Source organism: Triticum dicoccoides, chromosome 2B (assembly GCF_002162155.2).
Source record: "Triticum dicoccoides isolate Atlit2015 ecotype Zavitan chromosome 2B, WEW_v2.0, whole genome shotgun sequence".
Classification (NCBI taxonomy): Eukaryota; Viridiplantae; Streptophyta; class Magnoliopsida; order Poales; family Poaceae; genus Triticum; species Triticum dicoccoides.
The window spans coordinates 785,441,862-785,448,953 of NC_041383.1; positions in this window are offsets into that span (position 1 = coordinate 785,441,862).

Consider the following 7,092-nt stretch of genomic DNA (forward strand, 5'->3'; position numbering starts at 1 on the left):
GAGCTCGACCAGCTGCTTCAGCTGGTCGCTAAGGGGCACCGGATGTCCGGCCTCAGCATACTGAGACCAGAAGACCTTCTCCGTCGAGCTCCCCTCCTCGGCCCGGTAGAACATGGCAGCATCGGACACGCTGCGAGGAAGATCTGTGAACGCTCCTGGAGAGCTCCGAATTCGGGTAAGCAACATGTAATTAACACTCACATGCTTACTTTGCATGAAAAATGCCTTACCCGCTGCTATTTTCTTCACCGCCTCAATCTCCTGGAGGGCCTTGTAGGCTTCGGCCTTAGCGGCTTTGGCACTCTCAAGAGCCGTTGCAAGCCCAGACTCTTGAGTCTTCGAGTCACGCTCCATGCTCTCATGTTTTTTCACGAGATCCTGGAGCTCTTGCTGTACCTCCGCCACCCGCGCCTCCTGCTTCTCTCGCTCGGTGCGCTCCGCGGCCGCATTGCGTTCGGCTGCGGCCACCGCCTCTTTCAGGGTCGCCACCTCGTTAGTGGCCCCCGCAATACCCACGTTATCCTTGTCATTCTTTTTGCAACCAAAATCCTTTTCTATAAGGTACAATTTTAGTAAGGTGTTACTCATCTTCCTCGTCCTCGAGCTGCTTCTTGGCACGGCCGAGCTCGTTCTCGGACCGCTCGAGGCTTTCCTTCAACGTATTGACCTCCGCAGTCAGTGCGGCAGAGGTTAGCAGCGCAGCCTGCAATCCCATATTGACATATTTATTATGACTCCTGCATACATCTTTTTAGATCCTCAGTCCGGCTTTTCTTTCCGAACACCGAACCGAGCATCAGGGGCTACTATCTATGCGGTACCATTTTATACATATTGAAATTCTTACCTCAAAGCCTGTTAGAAGGCTGCTGCAGGCTTCGGTCAGCCCACTTTTGGCGAGCTAAACCTTTTGAATCACCGCACTCATAACAGTGCGGTGTTCCTCTTTGATGGAGGCGCCGTTGAGCGCCTCCAGCAAATTATCCGGCGCCTCCGGTTGGACGGAGGCAGCCGGCGTCACAGTCTTGCCCTTCTTGCGAAGGGGTCGCCCGCCGGACTCCGGAGCCACTGTGGGTTCTGGGGCCGAGTCCGGTGCAAAGTCCGGGAGGTTGTCCTGTGACACCTCCAGGGCCTCCTCCTCCTGGTGGCTCCCTTCCTGGGATCCCACCTCGGCATCATCCGCGGCACGGGGGGTGGAGGCAGTCGGAAGAGAATCCATATCCGACGCACCTAAGGACCTGCTCGACGAAGCGGGAAGATCATCCTTGGGCGGACTGCAGGGTTGTATGCGGCATTAGAAAGACATTATGTGGCGAAAAGGAAAAACCTTGAAGTTATTCGGGAGTCCGAATACTTACGATCTCGCCAGGGGCTTGGCCCTTGGAAGCCAGTCCTCGTCGTCGTCACTGGCGTTGGCGGAGCAGTCCGGGGGAAGAGTTTTTCCCTTCTTGGACCCTTCGGCCTCCCTTGTTGGGGAGGCCTTCCTTTTCTTCCCTCCGCCCGCTGGGGTAGAGGCTTTCTTCTTCTCTCCTCGCCTTGGTGGGAGGAGTCGGCCTCGGATTCATCATCCGATAGCACCTGAAAACGGGAACTCTTCCGAGTCCCCGTGGCCTTCTTCTTGGCCTTCTTCTCCGGCACCACGTGGGGTGCCGGAGCCAGCAGCCCTGTTAGGCGGGCGTCCGCTGGGTCCTCTGGCAATGGGGCTGGACAGATAGTCCGTTCGGCCTTCGCCAGCCAGTCCTGTCAAAGGTAAAGGGAGTTTAGATCCCGCATAGAGTCAAACTATGGAAAACAAGTGGCAAAATCACTTACCTCGTCAGCTGGACGCTGCGAGCGGAATCCGTGATCTTCGGTAACGGATGCAGGAGCCTCGGCGCCCTTGAACAGCACCTTCCAGACATCTTTGTATGTAGTGTCGAAGAGCCCGCTCAGAGTCTGGTGCTGCGCCGGATCGAACTCCCACATGTTGAAGCCCCGTCGTTGGCACGGGAGAATCCGGCGGATGAGCATGACCTGGACTACGTTGACAAGCTTGAGCTTCTTGTCCACCAGCTTTTGGATGCAGGCTTGGAGTCCGGTCAGCTCCTCCGAATCACCCCAGATCCGGCCACTCTCTTTCCAGGAGGTGAGCCATGTAGGGATGCCAGATCTGAATTCGGGGGCCGCTGCCCAATCAGGGTCACGCGGCTCGGTGATGTAGAACCACCCCGATTGCCACCCCTTAATGGTTTCCACGAAAGTGCCCTCCAGCCAAGTAACATGGGACATCCTGCCCACCATGGCGGCTCTGCACTCCGCTTGGCTGCCCTTCACAACCTTCGGCTTGACACTGAAGGTCTTGAGCCACAAGCCGAAGTGGGGCTGGATGCAGAGGAAGGCCTCGCACACGACGATAAACACCGAGATGTTGAGGATGAAATTCGGGGCCAGATCATGGAAATCTAGGCCGTAGTAGAACATGAGCCCTCGGACAAAGGGATGAAGTGGGAAGCCCACTCCGCGGAGGAAATGGGGAAGAAATACTACCCTCTCATGGGGCCTGGGGGTGGGAATGAGCTCTCCCTCGTCGGGGAGCCGGTGCGCGATGTCGCTGGACAAATATCCGGCGTCGCGCAGCTTCTGGATCTGCCCCTCCGTGACGGAGGAGGCCATCCACTTGCCTCCTGCTCCGGACATAGTTGGATAAGGTTGAGGTGAGAAGTGCGGACTTGGGCGCTGGAGCTCGAGTTCGCAGAATTGGATAAGCCAAGGAGGAAGAAGGCGCAGGTAAAAGGGTTGGATCTTTATCCCCTTATATGGGCGGACACAAACATGCGTCCCCACCGGCCTGATAAAACTCGCTTATCTCCCAAGCGCCGCAATCAATGGCGCGATTAGGTTACCCACGTCCGTATTGATTGGAATCCCAGAATAAGGGGAACACGATCTCTGCTTCGACAAGACGTGCCAAGGAAACCGCTTCGCTAAATGCGCTGAGGTGATACAATAAAAATGATTCGAGTAAAGGCTTGGTAATGGTGTGATGTCACGCCACAAAATACGTCAGCAGATTGAACTTGTGTAATATTATTCTCTCTACGGTGGTACGTGGAATTTATTTTTGCAGAGCCGGACACTATCTTGGTGTTCACAATCTTCTATAAATTATTCGGAGGAAGAACCCACCTTGCAATGCCGAAGACAACATGCGCGCCGGACTTGTCGTCATTGAAGCCTGGTTCAGGGGCTACTGAGGGAGTTCCGGACTAGGGGGTGTCCGGATAGCCGAACTATCATGATCGGCCGGACTCCAAGACTATGAAGATACAAGATTGAAGACTTCGTCCCGTGTCCGGATGGGACTTTTCTTGGCGTGGAAGGCAAGCTTGGCGATACGGATATGTAGATCTCCTACCATTGTAACCGACTCTGTGTAACCCTAGCCCTCTCCGGTGTCTATATAAACCGGATGGCTTTAGTCCATAGGACGAAGAACAATCATACCATAGGCTAGCTTCTAGGGTTTAGCCTCCTTGATCTCGTGGTAGATCTACTCTTGTAACACACATCATCAATATTAATCGAGCAGGACGTAGGGTTTTACCTCCATCAAGAGGGCCCGAACCTGGGTAAAACATCGTGTCCCTTGTCTCCTGTTACCATCCGCCTAGACGCACAGTTCGGGACCCCCTACCCGAGATCCGCCAGTTTTGACACCGACAATGACCATAAAACATATCTCTCATATAAACAGAACAACCATTATTCTCGGATTTAAATGAGTAGCCATCTCATATTAAAGGAGATCCAGATACAATGTTCATGCTCAAAGCTGGCACTAAATAACAATTATTGAGGTTTAAAACTAATCCCGTAGGTAAATGTAGAGGTAGCGTGCCGACGGCGATCACATCGACCTTGGAACCATTCCTGACGCGCATCGTCACCTCGTCCTTCGCCAGTCTCCCCTTATTCTGCAGCTCCTGTTCTGAGTTACAAATATGAGCAACCGCACCGGTATCAAATACACAGGAGCTACTACGAGTACTAGTAAGGTACACATCAATAACATGTATATCACATATACCTTTGGTGTTGCCGGCCTTCTTGTCCGCTAAGTACTTGGGGCAGTTCCGCTTCTAGTGACCGTTTCCCTTGCAATAAAAGCACTCAGTCTTAGGTTTGGGTCCATGCTTTGGCTTCTTCTCGGCAACTGGCTTACCGGGCGCGGCAACTCCCTTGCCATCCTTCTTGAAGTTCTTCTTACCCTTGCCTTTCTTTAAACTAGTGGTTTTATTGACCATCAACACTTGATGTTCCTTTTCGATCTCCACCTCCGCTGATTTCAACATTGAAAATACCTCAGGAATGGTTTTCACCATCCCCTGCATATTGTAATTCATCACAAAGCTCTTGTAGCTAGGTGGGAGCGACTGAAGGATTCTGTCAATAACCGCGTCATCCGGGAGATTAACTCCCAGCTGAGACAAGCGGTTGTGCAACCTAGACATTTTGAGTATGTGCTCGCTGACAGAACTATTCTCCTCCATCTTACAACTGTAGAACTTGTCGGAGACTTCATATCTCTCGACTCGGGCATGAGCTTTGAAAACCATTTTCAGCTCTTGGAACATCTCATATGCTCTGTGCTGCTCAAAACGCTTTTGGAGCCCCGGTTCTAAGCTGTAAAGCATGCCGCACTGAACCAGGGAGTAATCATCACTACGCGACTGCCAGGCGTTCATAACGTCTTGAGTTGCTGGGAAAACGGGTGCTTCACCTAACGGTGCATCTAGGACATATGCTCTCTTGGCAGCTATGAGGATGATCCTCAAGTTCTGGACCCAGTCCGTATAGTTGCTACCATCGTCTTTCAGCTTGGTTTTCTCTAGGAACGTGTTGAAGTTGAGGGCAACATTAGCGTGGGCCATTTGATCTACAAGACATATTGCAAAGATTTTAGACTAAGTTCATGATAATTAAGTTCATCTAATCAAATTATCGAATGAACTCCCACTCAGATAGACACCCCTCTAGTCATCTAAGTGATACATGATCCGAGTCAACTAGGCCGTGTCCGATCATCATGTGAGACGGACTAGTCATCATCGGTGAACATCTTTATGTTGATCATATCTTCTATACGACTCATGTTCGACCTTTCGGTCTCTTGTGTTCCGAGGCCATGTCTGTACATGCTAGGCTTGTCAAGTCAACCTAAGTGTTTTGCATGTGTAAATCTGGCTTACACTCGTTGTATGCGAACTTTAGAATCTATCACACCCGATCATCACGTGGTGCTTCGAAACAACAAACTTTCGCAACGGTGCACAGTTAGGGGGAATACTTGCTTGAAATTTTATGAGGGATCATCTTATTTATGCTACCGCCGTTCTAAGCAAATAAGATGCAAAAACATGATAAACATCACATGCAATCAAATAGTGACATGATATGGCCAATATCATTTTGCTCCTTTTGATCTCCATCTTCGGGGCGCCATGATCATCATCGTCACCAGCATGACACCATGATCTCCATCATCATGATCTCCATGAAGTTGTCTCGCCAACTATTACTTCTACTACTATGGCTAATGGTTCAACAATAAAGTAAAGTAATTACATGGCGTTATTCAATGACACGCAGGTCATACAATAAATAAAGACAACTCCTATGGCTCCTGCCAGTTGTCATACTCATCGACATGCAAGTCGTGATTCCTATTACAAGAACATGAATAATCTCATACATCACATATATTTCATTCGTCACATCCTTTTTGGCCATATCACATCACACGACATATGCTGCAAAAACAAGTTAGACGTCCTCTAATTATTGTTGCAAGTTTTTTATGTGGCTGCTATAGGTTTCTAGCAAGAACGTTTCTTACCTACGCCAAAACCAAAACATGATATGCCAATTGCTATTTACCCTCCATAAGGACCCTTTTCATCGAATCCGATCCGACTAAAGTGGGAGAGACAGACACCCGCTAGCCACCTTATGCAACTAGTGCATGTCAGTCGGTGGAACCTGTCTCACGTAAGTGTACGTGTAAGGTCCGTCCGGGCCGCTTCATCCCACGATGTCGCCGAATCAAGATAAGACTAGTAGTGGCAAGTAACTTGACAAAATCGACACCCATAACAACTTGTGTTCTACTCGTGCATAGAAACTACACATAGACCTAGCTCATGATGCCACTGTTGGGGATCGTTGCAGAAATTAAAATTTTTCTACGCATCACCAAGATCAATCTATGGAGAGACTAGCAACGAGAGAGAGGGGAGTGCATCTTCATACCCTGAAGATCGCGAAACAGAAGTGTTGCAAGAACGCGGATGAAGGAGTCGTACTCGTAGCGATTCAGATCGTTGTGGATTCTGATCTAAGCGCCGAACAATGACACCTCCACGTTCAACACACGTGCAGCCCGGTGACGTCTCCCGCGCCTTGATCCAGCAAGGAGGAGGGAGAGGTTGAAGAAGAGAGCTCCAGTAGCAGCACGAGGGCGTGGTGGTAGTGGAGCAGCAGTACTCCGACAGGGCTTCACCAAGCTCACACGAAGGAGAAGAGGTGTTGGGGAGGGGAGGGCTGCGCCTTAGATGTGGTGTTGCTGCCCTCCCTCCACCCCTCTATTTATAGGGAGAAGGGGGAAGGGGGCCGACTGAGGGAGTCCTGGATAAGGGGGTATCCGGACAGCCGGACTATGTACTTTAGCCGGTCTGCTGGACTATGAAGATACAAGATAGAAGACTTCGTCCCGTGTCCGGATGGGACTCTCCTTGGCGTGGAAGGCAAGCTTGGCGATCCGGATGTAGATCTCCTCCTCTGTAAACCGACTCTGTGTAACCCTAGCCCCCTTCGGTGTCTATATAAACCGGAGGGTTTAGTCCATAGGACTCACCGTCATCATCAACAATCATACCATAGGCTAGCTTCTAGGGTTTAGCCTCTCTGATCTCGTGGTAGATCAACTCTTGTAATACTCATATCATCAAGATCAATCAAGCAGGAAGTAGGGTATTACCTCCATCGAGAGGGCCCGAACCTGGGTAAACATCATGTCCCCAGTCTCCTATTACCATTAGCCTTAGACGCACAGTT